Here is a 23,550-nt window from a genome sequence, read left to right as displayed (position 1 = left end):
GTGATTTGCCATTTAAATGGGGAATTGTCCTCGGAGTTCGTTTGTTTTTCTTTTATTATTTCACTTGGTAATCAAGCCATGTTAACACTATCAGAGTGTTGAGACCTCTTTTTAAGGAATGGTATAATGATTATTTAAAACAATATATGTTGTGTTCGTGTTAGTATTCATTACACACTTTAATTAAAACTATAAATGTAGTTTATAGAGTTTTATTATTTGTATTTATGGTCGGTTTCATTCCCTTCGGGGATGTTTACCTTATAACTAGTTTTAATATATTCTAGATTAAACAATGTACTCATAAATAAGTTAGATGATTTGGCCTTCTTAAAACAAAATTATTCTAGCGTCATTTATGAGGTTTTTTTTAGATGAAACGAACTTCATGCGATCTAAATTGTATGCCTAGTATATAGAATAAGTTTGTTAAAGTATTCTCTTCGATTTACTATAGTATTTTTCCGTTGTCCGTTGGAAGTCCGGATTTTTTCAATATTTCTGTAAATACCACTTCCAAGTGGACAGTGTTTAATTATAACACGGTATTGCCTTTTTATTCGTAGCGTTTGTGTCATTGGTTTGTAAAGTACTTCATACTGATAGTACTATAAGTCATATTTAAAAGCAAAAACAGATTTACTCTTAGAGCTAGTTGAGCTCGACTTTAACTACGATTGATTTACATATGACAACGATTATGTTCGAATCGTCGTTACCACAGTCCTGAATACCCGAATACAACATGTAAATTAGATGAATAACCGGTTTGTTCTTCTATGAGCCAATAAAAGGTTCCCAAGTGGAGCAAGATATGCTTACCCCTCTGAAGCATATGAGATCACCCCAGTTTTAGGTAGGGTATTTAGTTTTCCATGTGTTTTTGTTTACTGTTGTTAGTCTTTTAATCTTTTCTTATTTATTTGTTATCATGTCGTTTATTTGCTACAATACGTTTGAATGTCTCTTTGGTATCTTTTGCCTCTCTCTTTCAGGTAACTTCCTGCTGGGTATGGATGAAATTACTGTCCAACTGCAGTCAATAGACGTAGAGAATAAGTTTAACCAGATAGGTAAACATAATCAATAAAAAATAGTAAACACGATCAACCTGTATAGGCCAACATGAATAATTGTTTACTAAAAACGATAAACATTAGCTTTGACGATATTCATATCCATTTCGACATTACTACAGCAATCTGCAAACTATGGCACCAAAAGCGCCTATATAAATGCATATGCATTCCTTATGAAGATTATGACCAGATTCTATTCAGATTCGACGATCAATTTTGTATCGAAGTTATTAACTTCTACTCTCACTTTGTTCATACACCTCATATTAGTAATCCATACACTTTTTCTTTGTGTGAACATATCTCTTTCCCAAGATAACGCCTACACTATAATTGAAGACTAACAGACAGTGCTCCTAACTGCCAATTTTTCTTTTGTTGCTTGTTGGTCGTTTCGTACATCTTAAATTGTCTATGGTGCTCACGCAAATATGACAACTAATCGAATACTAAAACAAAAGAATCATATTAAAAGAAACTTTTTAAGATGTCAAACGGTCGTATACAAACATCAGTGCACAAAGGCGTGATACCTCATATTCATTCTATGAATGTATGTATTTTGTATGCATTTCGTCATCAATCATAAACTTCATTTTGATGTTAAAACTTATGATAATTACTGTTAAAGATAAGCATTTTAAATACTGCATCGTCTTAATGATTCCCTTTTAGATGTAAGTATGCGTTACAATGTGAATACATAATGAAGAAAACATACAACAGGAAATCTACATGGTGCTAGTCACGGGTCTAATCAAAATGTATCTGGGTCTTATAAAGTTATTTTAACTTATATCAATTACCTGATAAAATGAAGAATTGCTATGTGATGCATTATACATGAGTCAAACAGATTAATTATTTAATGTTTGATTTCTTCCCGATTGCTCTCTGCAGATAGACTTTTTCAGAAAAACTATAGGTCATCAAACGACCTTTAAAAGTTAGCACAACACACAGTATTGTAATCTATCAAAGGCCTTGACAATGACAAAATATTTAACGATTCTAACTAGAAATGATAAAGCTATCGGCGTGATTTATGTCAAAACAATAAACGAAAACATTTGTAACAGATAGTAACCGACGACAATTACTTATGTATATGCTCCTGACCTAGGACAGGCACATACAGAATGAAGCGGTTTTAATGTATGTGTTACTCGTTCGTTTGATGCTTTATATCTATATTATAAATTTCGAGAAGTTTTTTTCCTGGCAAAAAGAAACCTATATCTAAAAAAGGGGTAACTGTTCTAGCATGCTGCAATTCGTGTAAACTTTTATATAATTTATGGAATAAGTGGCACGCATGTATCCATCACATATTACGATTGTGATTAAACATAACAGGGCGAAAATTTAAAAAATAATATTGTTAATAGCTTTGCTTGACTTTATATCTTTTGGTTTTAGAAAACCTAACTGTCGAAACGTCTGTATTAGACAGTTAGGTTCAACCCACCAATTCTTTCTTTCTTAAAATGTCCTGTACTAAGTCAGGAAAATGGCCATTGTTATATTATAGTTCGTTTCTGTTTGTGTTATATTTTGATGATGTGTTTCTGCTGTGTCGTTGTTCTCCTCTTATATTTAATGCGTTTCCCTCAGTTTAGTTTTTAACCAAGATTTGTTTTTTTCTCAATCGATTTATGAGTTTCGAACAGCGGTATACTACTGTGGCCAGTATAGAATTTTCTATGGCAATGACTCATTCTCGACATGTTTTCTACGATTTCAGATTTAACATATGGTATAATTTTACGTTGGAATATATATAATTTGATTTTTCATATAAAAAATTATGTCTTATTTGATTTTTAGAAATAACTTGATGATATACGTTTTGAGAGTGTCTACTAGATGCTACAACTGTTGAAATGAATAGTGTAATTCGTTTATCCAGATCTTGGCTGAATCATATTGGAGAACATCGTTCTGGGTCGCAAATCTTGGAATTATAAGATTTCTAACAGAGGTTCGAAAAACAGGACAATACTTACAACAATGGAAGTCGAATTGCCAAAACACTTATGAGAACGACAAATTACACTATAATCGGCAGCATTAGAATTGACCTTTATGCGTATTATAAGCTGGAAACAATGGGAATATTCAAAATATGATACCTTGAGCAATGAATGAAACTTTGAACGGTTCTCCTCCTGGGGTTATTGTGTCAACTCTTATATCGTTGTCAACAAAATGTCTCACAAAATACTGTTGATTTATGGGGTATTCAATGACAATATATCGTATTTAAAAAAAACAGTGCAATTCTCATCTGTTATTTTTACTTAGAAATTACTCACAAAGTAAATATGCTATCATGTGGTTATTGTACTATACAAACCACAATAAAAGTCATTTTTGCGTACAATCGTTACTATAAATTTGTTTCCGCATGGACAAGCACCCATGGGTTGAAAATTTATAATATTTTTTTTGTTATCACGATGAAATGTCTTGCAATATTATTTTAATTGTCACGACTATATTTCCCCTAAATAGTAAGGAGATACATAGAGGACGATTGAAATGAGTCAAAACAATGAAAGTCTTAACCATAACCAGACGGGAAAATACATAACATAATCTAAAATCAACAAAAATACAAATATAACTGATTATTGAGTAACACTTAACCCAACACAAATGGGAGGAACTCCAGTGCTCCGGAAGGGTAAGCAGTATGGTGGAACCGTTCCTGCTGTATCAGATAGATAAAAAGTAATTACTTACATTAAGTGGATGTAGAATACAAGGAACTGTGTAAGGTTGTTAAGTAACAATTTCTTTGGTCATCTTTTACAAAGTTTCCAGTAATCGTCATCCAACCAAGTACCAAGTCATGTGTGTTGATGACATCAACTGTAGCATTAACATGGGTATAAAATGTTTACAGTGTGAAAATCAAAGTTATCTCTGTTGACATAAATTTCATTTGTAAATTGATTTAACATTCGATTTTGTGTGTAACTCAGTGTACATGGCGTATAAAATGGAACAAATGCATTTGTGGTATCCTTCATTTCAAGTTCACTTCGATATATGCGATCACCAGAGTTCACACTACATCAATACAGTAAATTCTTTAAGAATTGTAGAAAAATTTAAAACAAAATGTACAACAATTTACTCAAATTTGGTCCCAGTGATTCTTATTCATTATAGAACATATTCTATGACAAAATGTTTGTCTTACTAATATTACGAATAATGTAAGAAATGTAATGATTAAGACGTGTCAGTATTGAAGTACCGATTACTAAGCAGATAGATGGTAACGCGCTATTCTTAAGTAACCTTCGTCGGGAACGTTCAAACCTTACCATTATAAAGCAAGGAATGACAACACTGACAAATGATCAAGTGATACCTCCAATAATGGTATCGACCATGTGCTAATATATGGAGAGTAAAAAACAATATAATGTGCAAGTCCAAATAAAAAGTCTCAATATAACAGAATTCAAAGCCTGTTTTCAACAGTCTTCTATAGAAAAACTGTGTAAGGTCAATACAATTTGAACTATTTAAGAAAGTTATCTTAATTAACCTTTCGTCGTCAATCTTGTTTCATTTTATATAAGATCTTGTGACATTTCTATTCAAGTGTGTACAACTTTATCATTTTCTGACACTTGTAAGTCATTTTCTCTCGTAAAAAAAAAATTTGACAAACAAATATTGCTGAGGTTCAGTCGTCAGTTTGTTTACTAATGAACTTCAAAGCATGGTGTGTATTAACAATCACAGAAGTTGTTCTATGAGTTTTAATGTGTGATCAATTAATTTATAAAAGTCAGCCAAAGGGTAATAAGAATAGTGATGTGTTGTATGAAAGCATCCTTTTTTTAAACAACTTAAGACCTTTTACCACATCGTGATATATATATATATTAACTCTAATAATAGAATTTCGTCGATATTGAAGAATGATTGACGTAAATAAAAGGAGGACGGTATACGTTTGATTTTTTGATTTATGAGGACAATTAAACGATCGTTTCTGAATGTCAAATTGAACTGATAGCCGTCCGAAAAACATCGCTTTTCAAAATCTGACATTCAAGTCAAGTTTTGTCACAACCATATTAATTGAGACCCTAAGAAACATGTACCGTTGTGATTATTAAACACATATAAATGCTATAGAAACCCCACATCCTTTCCCCTTGTACTCTCATATGTGGCAATTCGGTGCTTGATAGATAGAGGATTATTCAAATTTAATGTATGCAGTGCTAGCAATGATTATAAATTTAGATATTAGTTAAAACAAAAATAAATGTGGACCAATTCAAGTACACCTTCTAAGGTGTGCTCGACTTAAATGACTCAGCACGGGGGGTTTTGGAATTTAAGGGTTGGTTGGGACTTTTTGTAAACAACTAATGCTACCACATCATAGGACAACAAGTGGGTAATCTATGTTATAAATTTCTGAAGATTTTCTACAAAACTCTTGTTTTATTTGCCACAAAATCAACTTTTTATATTAAACACAACAAAACAATAAATATTAACGAAGTTTCACCTTAGTTTATGGTCAAAATGATCCAACTCCATCATTCATTTTTTTTGCAGTTTGAAAATTTCGTAATTTCATGGCTACAGAAGGGTCATAAACCTTAAATCGTTTAAATCTGCAAGACTATACGGTTTGGGTTTTGTATAATTTCTGTATCATTTGGTCTTTTGTAGAAAGTTGTCTCATTGGCAGTCTTACCACATCTTCTTATTTTTACATTGTGCAGTATTTCACTTTCAAAATAACTACTTCTTTCCAATTTTGTATTTTATGAACAGAAATAACAATTAGGTTGACAAACACAGGCATTTTTCTCAGAATCCCCCCCAACCTTATTAAGGTATATAGGGGGAATCTGAGACAAGTGCCTGTGTTGACGAAATATGGTTGCTGCCTACACAAAATGTGTATAGTTCGGGATATTAACGTGCATACTTGTAAATATGTGGTCACAGAAATAAAATCCTTAAACAGCTTACGTAAATCAAAAACATGCTCCAATTATAAGATTTGCTTTACCAAAGAACACATTTTACTGAATATGTCTCTGTTTGCCATTTCGCGTGCGATATCAGCGCTCGAGTATAAAGCAGTATTAGGACCATTTCATATAAGGTTGATGAGACCGTTGTCTCTTGGCATTATTGACACTTCAAACACGAAAGAGATAACTTCCAATCCTCTACAAAATAGAAAGTGTGGTCCCAGCTATTGATCCACCACACTACATCATCAATTTATTAAACTAAAGGAAAAATAGAACAACAATTAGATTACAGAGTTTCATAGTGGGCAATCTCAAATAATCTTAAACCAACAAATATTTCAACTACTACACGATTTTTTTAACACAAACAGTAAAATTTACAAACATTCAGTCTTTATAAGATTATTTTTTTAGAAGAACCAACAAAAACCAGACTGAGGCTAAATGCCCAGAGTCATAAATTAGAATGAATCTTACAAAATCAGTAAAGCTCATGTACATCCGCTGTTATTACCGTTGTTTACAAATATAATTTCGGAAACTACAACGTACGTTTATAGCAACAGACAGAAAAAGTAAAAAAAAAAATGGAAATAGGGTCAATAATTTGAAATCTTACAATTTTGTACCGTTATTCTACTGAAGTTAATAATTATTATTTCATTTATTTTCATTTTACCCCTCATTGGCTTACACAGTAACAACTGTATTGAAACAATCCAACACATGGTATGCGACTTACATTTTACGCCTCGCCAATCTTTGGACGTAATTTTGATGCATATGATGCATGTTTTTAAATGACTCAAATGTTTCGTGTGTTGATACGGTTTGTAACGGGAAAATCAACAGCCTTTTAGGGTGACACTTTTGATTAATACCGCTCTTAATCAACATGCTGGAAGACCGCAGGCGTCAGAAAGAATAAGAAGGGTTAATTTTATGAATCGTCTTCCGTATCATATTTTCTGGTAGATACATTTTCATAGTCTAAGTTCCATTTATTAAGAAGCGCAAAGCAGTAATCTCTGAATGTCAAATTGGTAAGATAGTAAAAATACAACGGTTTTAAAATCTGAAATTTAAGCCAGGTTCTGTCACAATCATATTGAGCCGCTACATCATTAGATCTACCTTGCTATACGGCATTTTGTTCATTTCTGTATCATTTGGTCTCTTATTGAAAGTTGTCTCAGTTGCAATCATGTCTATGTAACATTCAAATATTGTATAAATAGATATAACACTTAGGTAGATACTATGTGGTGGCTGTCTACACAAAGAAGAGGCGCTAACAATGTGTATTGTTCGTTATCTGGTAATGATAGGATATAGATGGTCAAAAAATTACAACAGCTTACGTACATTAAAAAAACATGCTCCTTTTATAAGGTTTGTCCTACTAAAGAACACATTTCACTGAAGATATATCTCTGTTTGAAATTTCACGTTTGATAGCAACACTCGATTTTGAAGCAGTATTTGGACCATTACATATAGGGTTGATGAAATAAAACGTTGTCCGTTGGCACTATAGACACTACCAAAACGAAAGATATAACTTATGTTCCTCTACAAAATAGATAGGGTGATACCAGCGATTGATCCACCACGCTATCACATAGTATGCGACTTACATTTTACGCCTCGCCAATCTTTGGACGTAATTTTGATGCATATGATGCATGTTTTTAAATGACTCAAATGTTTCGTGTGTTGATACGGTTTGTAACGGGAAAATCAACAGCCTTTTAGGGTGACACTTTTGATGAATACCGCTCTTAATCAACATGCTGGAAGACCGCAGGCGTCAGAAAGAATAAGAAGGGTTAATTTTATGAATCGTCTTCCGTATCATATTTTCTGGTAGATACATTTTCATAGTCTAAGTTCCATTTATTAAGAAGCGCAAAGCAGTAATCTCTGAATGTCAAATTGGTAAGATAGTAAAAATACAACGGTTTTAAAATCTGAAATTTAAGCAAGGTTCTGTCACAATCATATTGAGCCGCTACATCATTAGATCTACCTTGCTATACGGCATTTTGTTCATTTCTGTATCATTTGGTCTCTTATTGAAAGTTGTCTCAGTGGCAATCATGTCTATGTAGCATTCAAATATTGTATAAATAGATATAACACTTAGGTAGATACTATGTGGTGGCTGTCTACACAAAGAAGAGGCGCTAACAATGTGTATTGTTCGTTATCTGGTAATGATAGGATATAGATGGTCAAAGAATTACAACAGCTTACGTACATTAAAAAAACATGCTCCTTTTATAAGGTTTGTCCTACTAAAGAACACATTTCACTGAAGATATATCTCTGTTTGAAATTTCACGTTTGATAGCAACACTCGATTATGAAGCAGTATTTGGACCATTACATATAGGGTTGATGAAATAAAACGTTGTCCGTTGGCACTATAGACACTACCAAAACGAAAGATATAACTTATGTTCCTCTACAAAATAGATAGGGTGATCCCAGCGATTGATCCACCACGCTATCTCATTTATATTTTAAAGAAAAGAAGAATTTGGACAACAATCAAATTACAGAATTGTATAGTGTGCAAACTCAATTATATTCTCAATTTTAATCTAGTTCAAAATAAACCAACAAATGATTTTAAAAAAGGGCTACAAGATGTTTTTAACGCTAACAGTAAAATTTACAAACACTCATTCTTTCCAAGAACTACTTTTGTATAGAACCAACCAACACCAGACTGAAGTTAAAAGCCCAAAAGTCATTTATTAGACTGACCCTTAAAAATCGCTAAAGCCCATGTACATCTGCTGGCATTTCCATTGTTCACAAACACAAGTATCGGGAATTACAACGTCATTCAAAACAACAGATAGGAAAAGTTCAAAAACTGGAAATAGGGTCAATAAAGTGAAAAATGACTATCATATTGCGTTGTTCTGTTGCTGTTAATGCAGAGTTTTGCATATTTGTAAACACAGTTAAACAACTGTACTGAAACACTATAACACAGGATGTGGCACTCGCATGTTATGCCTCGCCAATCTTTGGACGTAATTTGACGCGTATGATGCATGTCTTTAAATGACTAAAATTTTTCGTGTGCTGATACTATTTGAAACGGGAAAATCCACAGCCTTTCCTGGTGACACTTTTGATTAACACCACTCTTAATCAACATGCAAGACCGCAGACGTCCGTTAGAATAAGAACTGTTGAATATACTTATCGTTCTTCCTCATCAAATGTGTTGCTAGATAAATTGAATTGCATTTCCCCAATTCTTTATATTGAAAGAAGACAGAAATAAGTTAAAATCACATCGGTTCCCAAATCTTTGCATCGTGCTAGAAGAAAAACAAATAGCCTTAAATTATTAACAACTAGAATGCTTTTCGTAAATAAAAATGTTTCTGTTGTTTGACGGTTACGGTATTGGTCCTCGACCTTTCGGATGTGCACATTAATGTTGCCAATTATCTTTTTAAGCAAGGAATGACAAACAATGCACGTGACAATGATAAGTAATAACAGGACCTTAAATAATATAAAGAAGATGACAATAAACAATACAAGATGGTTCATATTTATTTAAATATGACATAATGTATAATATAAATCATATAAATGAATTAAGACGACATTTTAATTAATAAAGACGTAGGTCCTCTAAAATGCATTTTTTTCCATTATTTAATAAATGGGTTATTTTTAAAGATCATAGATTTACATAACAGGACATACTTTTCAGTGGTTTATATTTTCAATGTAAATTACGTAATAGTACAGTTGTAATTTTTCTGTCCGTGAAACCAATTTGTATAAAATTAGTATCACATTACAACGACATGATTTGTCATAACATATTCGTAAGTTAAGAAAATGTCTTCTTCTTCTCCTTGAAGACTAATGCAAGTACAGTACACTAACAAGATAAATTATAGACAACAAGACTGGTTCAAACTCAAAGAAAGGACATTGCACGAACAAGTCAAGTTAAAGCAACGAGGCTGGTGCAAAACCAACGATACAAGAGCACGTAACACTCACAAACAAGAAAAAGCAAAGACATCTTTTTAATTTATTTTCAAACAAGACAGGTGAGAGAACAATACAGGACAAAAGAACAAAGCAACTAGACCGGTTAGAGAACAATACAGGACAAAAGAACAAAGCAACTAGACCGGTTAGAGAGCAATACGGGGGAATGGTGGGGAAACAAAGCAACAAGACAAATGTAAGGAAACACACACAAACAAAATAAATCAGAGCAACAAAACATGTACAAGAACTATAGATTAACTGAACTAAGTAACGCAGCGAGAAATAAAAAAATGTTTGAAGTCCTCTGGCCTTTGTTAGTCTTGTATTATTTCTATTTTAATTTCTTGTGTACAATTTGGAAATTAGTATGGCGTTCATAATCACTGAGCTAGTATATATTTGTGTAGGGTCCAGCTGAAGGACGCCTCTCGCTACATTGATGACCTGTTGGTGACCCTCTGATGTTGTTTTTTCTATGGTAGGGTTGTTGTCTCTTTGACACATTCCCCATTTCCATTGTCAATTTTATTGAACAATCAGTTACAGAAGGTGACTAATATAAATACGTCTACAGTCATATGTTCCATAAGGATCTACCCATTCGTGTTAATTGTTGAAAGAAAAATGTCGTAACGGATGATATCAATTTGGTTTAAGTATAACACTGACTAGTTTAAAATGTGTTACAGGATTTGTACTTTTTCAATGACGTCATTGTAGAAAACACAAGCTCTTAAAACGAATTGAGATACTAGTATGCCATTTATAGCTTGCTGTTCGTTGTGACCAAGGGCTCCGTGTTGAAGACCTTTTTTTTTGCCTATAGTGGTTAAACTTTTACAAATTATGACTAGGATGGCGAGTTATCGTGTTAGCACTCATATCACATCTTCTTATATCTATTTGCCATATAGAGTGATAAGAATATGCTCCTACTTATAAGATAAGAGAAAATCATTATTTGGTAACTAAAAATATCACATTGTTTCTAGCTAGTGGTGATATGGATTAACTTCTACTTATGGCAATCTAAAAATAAAACGTCCTCTATAAAAGAAAATAAATTTTGTGTAGACATTTGTCTTATTGTCTATAACACTCATTTTTTATTCATTCGCAACTGAATCGCTCACTTGACTCTATTTGGGTTTTTGAAATCATGTAAAAACAGATAAATTTGGCTACAAAGTAACAACACTTGGCCAGAACCTCATAAAGGAAAGGAACATTCATGCTATGTTTGGTTTCATTCAATTCAGTGGTTCTCTAGAATAAGACTTTTGTATGCATTTCCTATATGGTTCTATGTTAAACTAAGCCCCACGCTGTCAGCCATCTTGGATGATGAATCAGCTACAAAGTAACAACACTTGGTCAGCACCTCATAAGGGACATTCATGCTATGCTTGATATCATACCATTCAGTGGTTCTCTAAAAGAAGAAATTTGTATGTATTTCCCGTAGGGTCCTATGTTGAACTAAGTCCCCCACTGACGCCCATCTTTGATGTTGGATTGGCGACAAAGTAACAACACTTGGTCAGCATCTCATAAGGAACATTCATGCTATATTTGGTTTCATTCCATTCAATGGTTCTCTAAAAGAAGTAATTTGTATGCATTTCCCATAAAGAGTCCTATGTTAAACTAAGTCCCCCCACCGGCGGCCATCTTGGATGTTGAATCAGCTACAAAATAACAACACTTGGTCAGCACCTCATAAGGTATATGCATGCTATGTTTGATTTCAATCCAGGGTGTAACCCTGAACCTTGATAGTTGTAGGGAGGTCAACAACGATGCATTGAAGAATTGGCACCTTACTAGAAAATCAACAAGATCTTTGCGTCACTGTTTGATGTTCACAATTATTAATGACGAGCATTTACATTTTAAAGAAACATTTTCTCTGACTTTTTACGACGTCTTTACACTAATTCATTCGATGTTGGATGTGAACTGATTGATAATCTAATCTTAGATGCATGATTTTTTGTATTAGTTGTTATTGGCTTTGAACTAGCTGTCAGTAAGTGTGAGTGATCTAATATATGTACTTTGTTTCTTTTCTAAAGTTGAGATGTACATGTACCCGACCACGTCCACTCTTTGTTTTTGTTTTTTGTTCTATTATTATCAATTTGATAATCAAGCCTTTTTTAACTGATTTTTATAGTTTGTTCTAAATATCGTGTAATGGTACACCTCTGTCATAGGGTTGGGCGCCCGCTAACATATCTACCAACGCTACATTATGCATGGATGTGCCTGTCCCAAGTTGGGAGCCTGTAATTCAGTGGTAGGCGTTTGTTGCTGTGCTACATATTTGTTTTTAATCCATTATTTTGTGCTAAAATAAAGCCGCTAGTTTTCTCGTTCGAATTATTTATATTTTTCATTTCGGGACCTTTTATAGCTGACTATGCGGTATGAGCATTTCTCATTGTTAAAGGCCGTAAAGTGACCTATAGTTGCCATTTTGTCTCTTGTGAAGAGTTTTCTCTTGTGAAGAGTTGTTTCATTGGCAAGCATACCACATTTTTATTTTATTCAATGCATTGAAGCATGTTCAAGTGTGTAATCAATTTACCAATCCGCAATATTAAATAATATATAACAGCTTGTCAAGTTGTTCGACGAGGACTGTCTGACAATACACACCATTGTTCCAGAATAGTTACACATATTACCAAAGGGGATTGTGTACTTGAATGTCTGACGGAAAAAATCCAAAGGGTCTAATTAAATAGAATGGCTTGGTAAAAATTTAAAATGGCATAATATAATGGAATGAAATGAATCTTATAACATAGAGTGTCTGAAGAAAAGTATCAAAGGGCTTTATGTAATGAAATGTCTGAGGAAAAGTATCAAAGACATTACATAAAAGTATAATGTCTGTTGAAAGTTTCAAAGCGCATAATGTTATAAATGTCTGAGGAAAACTATCAAAGAGCTTAATGTAATAGAATGTCTGGGAAAAAGTATAAAAGGGTTTAATGTAATACAATGTTTCAACTTTGGGGGAAGTATCAAAAGGCTTAATGTAAAAGAATGTCTCTGAAAAATTATCAAAAGGTTGAATGTTATAGAATCTTTGGGGGATGTATCAAAGTGCCGAATATAATAGAATGTCTGAGATAAAGTATCAAAGGGCTTAATGTAATAGAAATGTCTAAAGAAAAAAATCGAAGAGCTTAATGTAATTGAATGTCTGAGGATAAGTACCAAAATGCATTACATAATAGAATGACTGATGAAAAGGATCAAAGGGAATAGTGTAAAAGAATGTATTAGGACAAGTATCAAGGGACCTAACTCCATAAAAAAATTCTGATGAAAACTATCAAACAACTTCATATATCATAACAGCCGAGATAAAGTATCAAAGGGTAAAATGTTGTAAATCATATTATACAAAAAAACTTATCGTTTGATTTAAAGTTTAACTGGATAAAAACTCGAATGTATTGCATTCATCCGCAAAAATGAAATAAACTCCGTTTTAGGAGTAGAAAATGAGACGTATCTTAGGAAGAACAATTGTAAAATGAATCAAGCAGAAAGTCGCGGTACCAAAGTTTATCATATCAAATTGGGTGTTTCCAGACTGTGTTCAAACATTCTTGAATATGTTATTTTTGTGAGAGTAGGATCGAGTGAGAAATGTGCCTTGTTTCACATGTCATTTGCTTCCCGTTATATAACATTACTGATAAATACATGGCCTAACCTTTGTAGTGTATTTTTAGAGTATCACTTGTACAAAAATTATTTAAGCTTATTTTTGGTGTTGCCCGGAGGTGATATATATATTTTTAACTCTATTTCTAATTATCTTATACAATATATTTCATTATAAAAATTGTTTATGTCTCACACCTGGATTATAAAACAGATCTAAAATATATCATGTCAACTTTATACAAAGAAAAAAAAACTCATAATCTTATGAAAAGAATGTAGTCTATAGATCATCATATTTCAGTGAATATATTCATTTTTCAGTGTGAAAAAATATGTGTGGTATAATTTTTAAAAAAGGTGTAGTAGGGGATATCCTTGCTTGATAACGGTTTGAAGACTTGAATAAAGATTTCAACCTTGTTATTTCGATTTATTTATCTCAACAATTGCCTGTTATTTCATATGGTCGAAGACTATCATTTTAGATGACTGGTATATGGTTGTGCTTTGAATTCCTTGCAAAGAATAGTAATTAACTTTTTAGTAAGTTATCGGTGTTATACTTAAATTATGGTAGTTTCATGGTATACTGCCTTCTTTGATTGTACTATCACAGGACAAAATCAGTCTAGTTATCTGCCCAAATCTGCAAATTTGTAGACAGATGTGAACCTTTATTAGTTAGACTGTTTTATCTATATGATAAAAAATTGCTGATTTACTGCATTATCCAAAATATTCAAACAAATACCACACATTTATGTTTTATAATCAATATTTTCATATGAGCCATTTAAGGGGAGATAACTATTTTAGTAAAAATATTATACTGGTCTGATAGGGATTTTTTTTATTTTTACTTGTAGCAAGAAAACAAGTTCGGTGACACCATTTTTTCTTTTTATTATCTTAAAACATATTATAAAACCAATCTTCTCACAATTTATTTCAAAATTATATCTCACAGATTTTTTTATGCACAAAATTGTGTTTTTGCATTATCAGTAAAAGCAAATTTAGACAATTTTCACCGACTCTTAGCTTGAAAAATAGCTCAGTGACCCATACTTTTTTATACATTTTTGAAAAAGAGCATAGCAAAATCTTCATTTAAGCTAGGTATAAAAAAAAACTATCTCTTAAAACTTATTCCTATGATCTACCTTATTCATGCAAAATCAAGCACTTAACTGAATTGGTTTTACCTCATTTAGGCTTTCGCATCTTCAACGGAAAATGAGGGATAAGTTGGAGGTTTTTTTATAGGCGAACTACCGGTATAATATATAATACTTAATAATGGCAAAGTGAGAAAAGAATGTATCATTTTTCGTAATAAAAAAGTATGGGTCATCCTGCTTTTTTCACTGTACGGATTGAGTTAAATTGTCAGATTTTGTATGGATTATACACGGAAAAGCAAAATTTAGGTAATTAAATGAAAACTTCACCATAAAATTTTAAGATAAAATATGAGAATATAGCTCTAATAATATGCTTTCAGATCAGAAAAAGAATTAATGGGGTCACGTGACTAGTTTTCTTGCTACATAATAAAATAGGTAAAACTCAACACATTCTATTGTAAAAATTACTTTATCGAGTTATCTCCTCTAATGTCTGAGTTATCTAAACTTATATGGCAAAATTTATTAACAAAAATATTAAAACACAAAAATAATTTGACTTTTGTAAAATTTTTCCGTAAATACGATAAAACATAATTTTCTGTATCAACATGAAAAATATTACTCATGAATTACATTCTACTCTCGAAATTCGCAAATTTTATATAAGATCTAGACCGATTGTTATCTGCTTTTTACAAAATCAAAGGTGGACTCCCGATCTACCTTTTGCAAAATGATTAAGACGACGCTAGCCAATTTTTTTTTCGTTTTTTTTGCAACGGCGTTGTCAGGTTTTTTTTTAAACTCATGAGTTTTGAAATCCCTTTTGTATCATCCGACTCTCTTTTGTGTAAACGAAGATTTCATGGGATTTTTTTTGGTCCCATGGGACAACAAATATCCCATGGGACTACAATTATCCCATGGGACCAAAAAAAAATCCCATGGGATAATGGTCAATCCCATGGGATTTTGCCCTGTCCCATGGGATTTTGAAAATCCCATGTTTTTATAAATCAAATAGCAAAATAAATATTAAAGTAACAGTAGAAAACCAATGAAATTATTGAATCCCATGTAATTCCGCACATTTTGGTTATAATCATAACATTGTAGCTCTTGATTGAGGCGGCGGCGGATTTGCAAATGAGTGTTTTGCAAATTAAAAGTGTCCAGAGTTATTACATAAATGGATGTACAAATGGAAAGGAATCTGCTTTTACGTAAACAATACTTTCTTCGTCAAAATTTTAAATCATGAATAGTGAAAAACAAATAGAAAGCTACAATTTTTTTTTTTCAATAACTCAGTGTAAGCATACATTTTTATATATAAAAATCATATACATCAAAGATATAGTACCAAAAAAATGCAGATCGTTAAATGTTTATTGTATTTATTGTTTGCTGATTCCTAATCGTACAATGATCCACAAGCATATCTAACCACAGGAAATAACCTACAGATCATTTTAGAATAATGTGTGGTACAAAATCTTGAAATGGGTATTTTTATATATCTTGCGACGAATATGCACAAACAAAATGTCTGTCAAACTTCAAGCTGTAAGCTATATACATGACTTTTAAAGTCAAGTCTTTCACCGGCAAGTTATAAAAAAATCTTTGAAAGTCTGCATGATGCAATAAACCATATGATTGAATTGTAAATGAACAAATTTACATAAATTGTCAGTGTTGTCTTATATGTAACATCTGACCTAAATCTCACTTCGTTTGTAACTAACACATGTATGCTAGGGTGGTACAACATCGACGAACATAAGTGGTCTGAAACATCAAACCCTCAATACATCGTTATTACTATGTCGTCTCTGGTTGACAATACTTCCCTGCCGGAATTAATTACAAAAAATGTTTGTTTTTATTTTATAACAACCACTATATAATGTTAGTTTCACACTACACCATATTTGAAATGTACTTTGACTTCTTTCATGTTCCGGTGATATTTTTAGAAATTCCTTAATTCTATAACGGAAGTACATGTATATGTGTATTCAAAACAGAAATTGACACTCCCATTAAAGTTCGTATTCAGTATATAAATGATATGAAAGCCAAAGAAGCTTCGTTTTATAGGACTATAATCATATGGATCAAACTTGCATCAGAGTCATAATCATATTGCGAGTTGTATTTTATTTCAACGAATTTGTACCTGTGTTTTGTACTAACATGAGCAACATGATGGTGCAATAAGTGGAGAAAGATCGGCTCACCCTTCCAGAGCAACTGGTATCACATAAGTTGTTAGTGGCGTTCATGTTGCTAAGTCTTTAGTTTTTACGTTGTGTATTGTGTACTGTTTTCGTCGTTTTCCATTTGGTCCGCGACATTGTCAGTTTGTTTTAGATGTATGAGTTTAAACATTCCTTTCCTTTGTTGTCTGTGGCTTTTCCTTACTGACAGATTCACCTTTGGAGTCAGAAGTTTTTCGGGACGTAGTTTTAGGAGCGACATTGTTATCTATATTTATATTCGTTACCTCGTTACTATCAGATTTAAACATGTAAAATGTTAAAGGACAGCGAAACCAGTATCGCCAGTAACATTAAACCATAGTGGTTTTAAGTTGTAATCATGAAAATGATATAGTTTAGATTTTTTTCTATTATAATGTCACTCACAAGACAAATTTTGAAAGTTGATTAAAAAAATAATCTTCATACTTGTAAACCAAAATCCATCGGTGTTCCAGGCTGAACCAGTTTATCATCTTTTTTAATATATTTACAAGTATATGTCAAAGTATGGTCTTCAACTCCAAGCATTGGCTTACATCGAACAGCAAGCTAAAGGGCTCCAATAATTACTAGTGTGAAACCATTCAAAACTAGTAACGGTCCAATCTATACAAAAGACGAGAAACGAGAAGCACTTGTAAACCACATCAACAAACGATAACTACTGAATATCAGGTTCCTGACTTAGAGCAGGTGCAAACAACCAACCTGCACTCTTACCTGATATAAGAGCGAACAACATCACAACATAGAAAGACACAGTATAACATTTCCTCACCTTGCAATGGTAAAGTAGCTTAAAGTTTGTCAATATCTAGTGATAATAAAAGAATTACAATAACAATTTCATTTATGACTGAAAACGAATAAAATGGTTAGAAATCCCTGTTTCAACATTGTACAAGAGTTATAATTGTATGGTATAGATTGTCCAGACTATTCTTTGGTCATGTTTTAAATTGACATGTTGTAGCAGTTACTAAGCTCAATACATCATATTGTAAAACTACATGTATTATTTAAACGTCTTATGTTTGTTGACCAGATACACTTTCATGTATGTAACATACAGTTTACTATACGAAATCTCTGCTTCAACATTGTACAATGATCTTTGTGTTGAATATATTGTCCAGACTGTTCTTCATTCATGATAGAAATTGATATAGCGATTACTGGTCCCAATACATCATATTGCAAAACAACATGTATTTTAAGCTGTCTTCTGTGTGTTGACCAGATACATGTACATCTATGTAGCATACAGTTTACAATACGAATTCTCTGTTACAACATTGTACAATGGTCTTTATGCTGTCCAGACTATTCTTCGTTCATATTAGAAATTGACATATCGGTTACAGATCCCAATACATCAAATAGCTAAACTACATGTATTTTACCGTCTTCTCAGACTTCTATTTGTTGACGAGATACATGTACATATATGTATAACATATAGTTTACAGTGTATAATAACTATCTTTGTGTCAAGCCAGACAAAAAAAACATTAAAAAAATACGAGAGCTGTCATATTTTACTTGTAACACCATTATGTATGGTATGAATGTCAGCTGATATATTCATTGTAAATTCTGAAAAATCATTGTTGAGTACTACTATTAATTTGTAGTGTATTTTGACTTATTTCATGAAAATTCTTGAAATATTTGGAATATCTGTTAAAAAAGAAGAATTTTAGAAAATCAAAAAGGTTTAAATGAATATATGGTTCCCCACATTTCAATCTTACACACTTAAGATTCTAAAGTTAAGAATAATAAAATTGAGAATGGAAATGAGGAATGTGTCAAAGAGACAACAACCCGACCAAATAAAAAAACACAACAGCAGAAGGTCACCAACAGGTCTTCAATGTAGCGAGAAATTCCCGCACCCGGAGGCGTCTTCAGCTGGCCCCTAAACAAATATATACTAGTTCAGTGATAATGAACGCCATACTAATTTCCAAATTGTACACAAGAAACTAAAATTAAAATAATACAAGACTAACAAAGGCCAGCGGCTCCTGACTTGGGACAAGCGCAAAAATGCGGCGGGGTTAAACATGTTTGTGAGATCTCAACCCTCCCCCTATACCTCTAACCAAGAATATTTGCAAATGAGACATCTCTTCACCAAGGACCAAATGACAAAGAAGTTTTAAAAAAACGAATATAGGTTTTGCCATTTTCTTTTCCTTTTCTTTTTGTTTGTTAGATTTTTTCAGGTACTAGAACCTATGCCTACATACATTGTAAATAAATTTTGTAGAGTGAATAAGGCCATGGTCTTTTTTCGCTCCGAGGTCAGATGAGGTAAGATATAAGTTTAAACGAAGAATTTGTCATCTAAAATATGTATCTACTTATCTTAAGTGCATTAGAGTCTTTTAACTATTTTTATTATTTTGTTTCTTCGTCAATTCGTTAGTTTCTTTAAATTTTGCAAATATATACGTATTATATTGTGTCTGTATTGAGACACATAAGGTGATCAATACATGTTTAAAGCTCTTTTGGTAAATAAATTTTACAAAAATATTTTTTTCTGTTTGGAGTTATTTCTTGTTTGGGCACTTCGTTCCAATAGTATTTTTCGAAGTTAACTTATTTATAACCCTATAACACAATTATTCCTATGTCTTACTTGGATGGAGATAAATCATAATTATTTCAATAAAACATGTAACATGCAAATTAACGAATAATTAATTTGAAGATCTTAACTTCCTTAATTTTTATCCGATGTTCACCTTAATAGGGCGTTCCGTGCAATTTCTTAATATGATTATCCATTCAAATTTTGATTTTGATTACTACTTCGTTCTTATAAAAAAAAAGAATGTGGTTATACCAGAAAACCATGCAGTTGACATTTTGTTTGAGGTCATACAAATGAATTTGATTGTACTAAAAACACATATATTGATATATGGGTCATAAGAATAGACAATTTTGATTCATAAGCTTTTTACCTGATGAGAATTAATCATGAAAATTCGCAGTTTCTTATTAATTACAAACGTTCGTGACTTTGCAGCTTATTTTCATTCTTCAATATCATTGGTCAACAAAAAGGTCAATTAAGGTCAGTTCCTGTCTGACTTTTTAATGGAAATAATGTATCCTTTGATAATGTGAACGTAATGAACTTCTATATTTACAAACTTATTCAGCCCAACACCACTGTCTAGTTTTAAACCTTTTCATGGTTTTTGCTCGGGAAATTATCTGCTCAGAATATCATAACAATCATTTTTCTATTACAAACAAAATGTGTAATATATGTATATTATTTATTCAATCTTGACAACAACAAAAAATATTGTATATACCTGGTACATTCGGAGAGGTGAGATTGAACACAGAACGAAGAAAATCGTAGAATAAATGAAGGAGACGCATAAAATATACAGTATATATGACAGCGAGCCCATAATCCGGGAATCATAAAGATTGGATATTCAGATAATATTTCTATACCATGTCTAGAGTACACTGGAACAAAATGACGATGCCTAGCTTTTTTTTAAACACCCAGGAAATCACTACAAAAGGTTAACGACGAACGCATTGACATCTTTCAGATAAAACGATTAATAGTGCCACTTTCGAAAGAGTTTGTTTGGTTTTATGGGGTGTTTTTTTTTAAAGTCCTTTCTTCCGCATTTTTAATAAATTGTTAAAAGTTCCAAGTACAACCTGAAGCTGTGATGCATATGGTCCTAGTATGCAACAGTCTAGGGAAAGTGTCCTTGCTTCTTTTTTCTTCTTTTTTTTTATAATCCATTTTTTACATAACACCTGTATCAATTTATTATCTTGCTTAAATAACAATTACTATAAGTATAGTACATATATAAATGTAAAAATAAGTTATGAGGACACGCTATAGGAGACAGTTATACCTAAACGAAAAAATAAAACGCGTAACTGTGCGAGACGAGTCTCACAATAAATGACATAGCTGTCAAATCTAAATTCATTACAGCAAATGAACTCTTCTGTTTTAAGTGTTAAAAAGATGTCTTTGCGGACGTCTTTTTCTCCTTGAAACCTCTTTTTTTTTTTTGGCATATGATTAATTAAGCTTGAACTAGTCATGAACTTTGGAATAAGTTTTTTTATTTATGGGTTGGTGCATGCATACAAATTTTTTTCTTAAAATGTTTTTCCTCTGTCTCTTTTAGAATTATTTTCTGGAGAAACAGTTATAAACCTCGTGATAAAAAGATAGGAGATATATGGTATGATTACCAGTGAGATACTTTCCACCAGCTATCAAAGGAATAGTGTGTCAGCAACTATAAGGCCTTCAATAATGAACAAAACCCTTGTAGAAAACTGTTTATATCGATTAATTGGTGTCAAATGCTACTTCCACTCCTATTGACAATAGTTCTATTTTGTTGCGGTCAGTATCATTTGGTGGAGGGAGCTGGAGTTCCTGTCAAATACCATCGACCTTCGGTAGGAAACTAACAATCCTAATCAAGTTATATTGGAACCGAGCTAGAAACATTTTAAAAGGCCCAGAAATATTTAAAATGTTAAATTATTCAAACGAAGAAACAAACAATTTGATCTACGCAAAAACAACAAACAAATATGACAAACAGCAACCAATAGATCACTGTTCTCGTTAAACAGGGTATTTTCAAAAATGTTATGCGTTGATGTAAGTGTTGAACATGTTTTAAGCTTTAGAAATTGAAGCAGCAGTAATTTATAAACATAAACATGAATGAATGTTGTATCAGCTACGTAAGATAAAACCCGGCACTCTGAATTATTTTACTTTTTCATTTTCAATATTAAACTTATCGGTATGCACCATAGGATTTTGTGTTGATAACCAATCTTTTGAGGCTTATATCTACATGTATTTCTTTTTTTTTTATTCTGGAAACTCTTTGTTGCCCATGATACAATGGTATACAGAAACACACAGATATACGTCTAAAAGTATAACTGCATTTGATATATACAGTAGGTCTTCTCATAGGAGAAAAAGATTCCTCCTTTATGTTTTATTTCCGCTTAAACCTGTAATCCAACCCGGTATACTGTTGTAAAGTTATTCCACTGTTCAATTGTTGTAATGTTACACCACTGTCCGAGTTAAGTAGGGGAGTTGCGCTCACAAACATGTTCAATCCAGCCACATTCTATATGTGCCTGTCCCAAGTACGGAGCCTGAAATTCAGAGGTTCTCTTGCTTGCTGTACATCATATTTATTTTTCGTTTATAGTTTTTTCCATGAATCAGACCGTTATTTTTCTCGTTTGAATTGAGATTCATTTGTTATTTCGGGCCTTTAATAGCTAACTATGTGTTATAGGTTACTAGTAAGTTTACCGCCGAAGGCCTTGCGGTGATCTATAGTTGTTAACTTCTAAGCCTTTTCTCTAGTGAAGTGCTGTCTCATTGGCAGCAATACCACATCTCATCTTTATATAAAGCTGTTAATAATTTAATTTATTCAAGTAATACATAATTTAAAACTCGTGAACAGTTTTCGTTGCTCTTTCAGCGAACCAGTATTATCTTGAACCAAACAATAATTCTGTATTAAATTCAAGGATTCATGAAATGATAAATATTCATGAAATCTCAAGCAAAATATGCTAAATAATACTCCCTATAGACATCAAGCCAAGTACAAGGTTATTATAAACAAAAAGGTTAGATATGCGCAAGCGCAAATATTCTATTTTACACAAAATGGTGTACTCCATCTTGATATGTCCACTGTAGGCAATAAAACATCGATCAATGTGTGGTAAATCACACCAGACGCTGTCTGACTACTTAATATTAGAGCAAATTATCTAAATAAAGAATATGTGTGTGCTAAAAATATAACTTATGTCTTTATATATATACATATATAGGTGTACGCTTTACGCATACATAACTAACTTTTTTTTAATTTATTTGCTTCCTAATTTGACGAATGTTTCACAACGCCTTTATGTTTATAGCTTGAAATAGTATTTCTTTTCGACGTGTATTCATAATTCAACTTTTTTTACACATGTATAATCGGACTGGAAATTTACATAGCAGAATAAATACTTATCAGACAAATATATTTTCATTGCAATTACTTTATCAAACATCTATCTTGCTTTAAACAGCAAATCAAATAGACCATATTAAATGTAGCTTGATTATTTTTTCAAAAAATCAACTTGGCTGAGTCTATAACATGAGATTCAGAAAATCAGCTGAAATGTTTTTTCCATTTTTTAAAACATAATTTCAACGAAAAAATAATTGAAAGATAGAAATCCCGTGAATTCATTTCCTACCAAGGCC

This window comes from Mytilus trossulus, chromosome 9, assembly GCF_036588685.1.
Source record: "Mytilus trossulus isolate FHL-02 chromosome 9, PNRI_Mtr1.1.1.hap1, whole genome shotgun sequence".
NCBI lineage: Eukaryota > Metazoa > Mollusca > Bivalvia > Mytilida > Mytilidae > Mytilus > Mytilus trossulus.
The sequence above is the reverse complement of the archived record's forward strand: the minus strand, read 5'-3'. Positions refer to the sequence as shown.